Raw genomic sequence first — 4,383 nt, 5'->3', positions numbered from 1 at the left:
AGCGTTGGCCCCGGCTCGGGTTTTGCGTGCAGCAGCCCCACCGGCTGGTCTCGCCCCTCGCTGACCCTGCAGATTGAGGCATGCGATGAACATCCCGCTGCTGGGGCGGGCGGGCGGTTTCCTTGCCACAGGGCCGAGTTTGTAAAGCTTTCTTGTGCCAAGAGTCAGTAGCAGCCCTGCTTGTCTGCCCTTCCTTGGCATGGCTTTTCCTGCCTTTGGGAAAGCACCTGGTGCATTTAGTATGGGCCCAGGTAGGGCTTCAGTGTCCTCAGACATCAGCTCATGTCTTCCAGGCTGGCCCACTGCCAGTCAGGTTGGCCAGCCCAACCCAAAGCCTTATGTGTCTGTTTGTCCCTTTCGGGGACAATTAATTAGTGCAGAGTTAAGAGGGCTCAGCTATTCATGAAGCTGCAGCTCCCTCTCCCTCCTGGATCTCTCCCTCCTGCACTCCCAGGTTCCACTGCACTCCTAGTTCCTCAGGGCCTCCCGGGTCAGCCAAAGGCAGGAAGAGAAGCTGGGGAGTGGCTGGGGCAGGGGCACCTGCCACAGGCAGGGACATGCTGCTGGGCTTCATTCATAACTCTATTCTTGCACAAGGCAAGCATGGTAGCTCTGGTAAAGAGCAGTAGCTGTAAACCACCTCTGCAGTCTCCGTGTTCTGGAGGTAACAAAGCTCTGCTTGGCCTCAGGGAAAAAAAAGGCATCAGACTCCTCTTTCAAGCAAAGTAAACACTTTGCCTGCTGCCCTTGAAATGGCTTATCAAAGAGCAATATCTCATCAAAGCCTCCTTCAAACCTGGGCTAACTCCTGTTAGTGCTATTATTAACTGGAGGCAATTTGGGAAGGGGAGGCAGGGGGCTTTGATTCCTCCAACATGAAAGCTTTCAAGAAGAGAAAGAAGTCATAGTATTGATCTGTGATGCCATGGCATACAGATAGAAGTCTAGCTGACATTTTTTCCCTGCAGAGTCTCACCGTGACTTTAATTGCCTGACTTTGGGGTAGCTCAAGCCTGATTTATGAATGGCAGTTTTCCCCTTGGGTCCTGCAGAGCACAGCCTTTCCTCCTCCCCAAAACTCCACAAAGGCAGGGAGGAGGTCATGTTGCTTCCCATACATGGAAGCACGTGGTCTACAGACATGATTTATAAAGCCCAAAATTTCTGAGCGTGCCCTAAGAGATCACTTGTATTGACATACAGGAAAGGAGACTTAAGAAGCAGCCTGAATTTCTCACAGCCCATCAGATAGAAAAGAAAACCTTTTTGTCCTGCTGGAGAATTTCAGTTTCAGCATCATCATCGTTAGATCCTGTTCTCTTGCTCTGCATTCCTCTGTCTGTACGTTAACCCTGGAGCTAATATCTGGCTCTTAAAAAAGTTAAATAAGCCGAAAGGTGAAAGGATAGACAGACAAAAATACATATACACATACAAAGATCTGTTTAAATTAGAAACTGACACCACTTTTTTTCTTTTGCTGTACATGGAAAAGCAACCATCAGCTTTAGGCTGTGAGATGCCCACTTGGTCCTCAGTGGCTTTTATTCATACTGCTGGTATGTCTTGTCTGACACTGGTCCAGCTCTGTTGGAAGCTGTGCAGAGCAGGCCTGTATGAGGCAGCTCTCTGTGCTCACAGCTTTGGGATCAAACTGAAGAAAACCTAAGCCCAGGGAAGACTTTATCAGATGAGGTGGGAAAAAGACTGAACTTGGCTCAGCCAGGGTACTGTGGCATTTGAGGCACTACTATAATAATGTGACTGTGTATGTGCAAGCAGTGGGTGGCCAGGCTTCCTTCAGAAAGCTTAAAATTATCTAAGAGGTGGATATGTGGGTAAAAAATAACAGCTAAGAGGCAGATTATGAACTGAACTATGCCACTGAAAGTGAATTGTAATTTCACTGAAATCAGTGCATTTACTTTAAAGTCCTAAAGTGGGGCTACTGGTAGGCAAATGTTTCTCTGGAGAATGCTAAGTGGGGAAAAAATTACCAGAAGTCCATTTTTTCAGACCACCTTCTAGAAACACTGCTGACTCTTGCTGCAACAAAAGCAACAAACACCACTTTGCTAAAACATACTGAGCCAGACTTAAATATGTCACTGGTATTTACTTAACAAGTATTGCTAGGTATGTACTTTGATGTGGTTCAGAGAACACTTGTTTATTTTAAACAGCTTATTTTAAAACAAGGAGTTTTGTTGGTTTATTGTTGTGCCTGGCATGACACAGCAGCTAAAACTTTCTGCTTTCTGACCTTGGCTTGTCAGAGATCTGTCCTAACAGGAACAGCACATTTGCACTGGGTCTGCCAGCATGGATTTTCAGGGCTGGGAGAGGCTGCTCACTTTTAGGGCTTGGTGGCACGATGATGAGAATTTCATTTTCTGCTCATGATGTCCTGAAAACTGTCCATTCCTGCAACTGGAGTTCTTCTCCTTAACCATCCCCAAAAGCTGTGCTATGCGTGCCACTCCCAGCCCAGTCTCAGCGGGGTGGCTGGGCTGCTTGCCTGTTCCTCAGCCCTTGCATTCATGCTGTATCACTGCAGCCTGGCTTACCGTAAACACGGCCTGAAATAGCTGGCACCGCCCACCTCTGGGACAGGCGCTGGGACTCCATGTGCACACGCCGATGGCACTCCTGGGAATTCTTACTGGGGTCAGGACAAAGTGGTGAGGGAGGACGGATTTCTGGCTTCTGAGGAGCTCTGACCAGCGTCTCTGTAAAGCGGCAGGGACAAACTGTTAGGAAAGCACCTGCTTTCTGCATCTCTCTTCCCACGCACTCTCTGCAAGTCAGCAAGGTGCAACCCAGAGCCCTCAGCAGCAGCCTGGCAGCCCCCAGGGCTAGGCCAGGGCTTCCCACAGGGTGACACCAACAAGCCACTGTGCTTTCCTGCAGCTTCCTTTTCCCACCCGCGAAAGGGCTCTGTGGTCTGTGAAGCACTTCAGGATCTGTAAAGGAAAAATTGCGTTTTCTGTAAAGAAAAATATTACAAGTGAACTAACAACTCTTTTTTTTTTTAGGCAAAAAGGGACAAGTCTTGCTGGAGGTGCAAAGCAATATTCCACACACATTCCAGGCAGCAAATTCCACAGGAATCTCATCAAACATACTCCATTTCATCGTTAGGCTGAACACGAAGCCTCCCAAGGAGCTAGGGAGCTGCAGGATCACCAGGATGACGTCATTCCACTCGGATAAAAAATGTGCTGCACACAGAACTTGGCACTCAGCATGCTCAGGTTAAGCTGAGAGCTAATGTAATGAATTCTAGGGAAGGATTTACATCAAACACCACTTTGGAATATTAAAGACAGACAGGGCCAACTTCTCACTTGAGTAATTACACACTGGCTAAATTCCTCGTTTCATTTCAAAACCAGGCGATCACCTTTTTCACTTCCTCTCTAAAACTGTGTTTGTTGTTGTGCTATTTCACTACCTCAAGATAAATGAATGTGATTAGAGCATGAAGTAGTGTTAATTACTATGGGCTGAACTAAGATTAGTCTTAGCTCTAGCAATGACTCTTGCCATTCGAGGGGGGGAGCAAGCAAACCAAGAAAAGAGATTCCCATTTCAAGAAGTGCCCACAGCTGCTTATATTTGCTAACATAACCTCAAAGGCAGAATTGCCTGTGAACACTCCTAGGCTTCAGTTTGCATGTGGGAGTACAATACAAAAGACCTTGCATACATATTCACACTGCATGCAGTAGCAATGCAATGCTCATAAGCTGTTCTAGTTACCTATGGTTTTGTATTCTGTCTGTGGATACCAGTGTAAGGCTTTCAGCCATTACAGGGTATCTTTCCAGGCTCACTTCAGGTTGAATCAGAAAATGTTCTTGAGGTAGAAGTTGTAAGCAGCAAGAGTTAGTATGAAAGGCAGGATGTTACAGCTGTGTGTCTGAGGGAGATACACAACCAGTGGAAGCTAAGGGAAGGACTCCTAGCAAATAGGATCAGAAGAAAAAGAGACAACAAAGAAGCTAAGAGGGAAAAAGTGGAACCTTAGAAGACCAGAAGACTGTTTCCTGGCCTGAGAAAGACTTACTGTTAAACCACAGGCAGGACTTTGAATGTCCAGGACTTACATGCTTAGAAGCCTCAAACCCATTCTGATAATGGCTCTGGGTCCTCTGGTCTTTTTTGAGTTTCCTTGCTTGTTAAAGAGGATGCTAACACAAAGCTTTGCAGGGTTTGCAAAGCTCAGTTCACTGAGGTTTGCATGGGAAGTGTGGGAGGAGATTCTTAAAGATGCTAAAAAAGGAAAAAAAAGGAAGACATGAGACACAGCCCTAGTAACATTCAGAGCAGGCACTGGGAGAAAGCATTCAGTGGAGTTACAAGACATAAGTCCTTTCCCTA

The sequence above is a fragment of the Chaetura pelagica genome, unplaced genomic scaffold (genome assembly GCF_000747805.2).
Source record: "Chaetura pelagica isolate M959 unplaced genomic scaffold, ChaPel_1.0 scaffold222, whole genome shotgun sequence".
Lineage (NCBI taxonomy): Eukaryota > Metazoa > Chordata > Aves > Apodiformes > Apodidae > Chaetura > Chaetura pelagica.
This window is presented reverse-complemented; position numbering follows the sequence as displayed.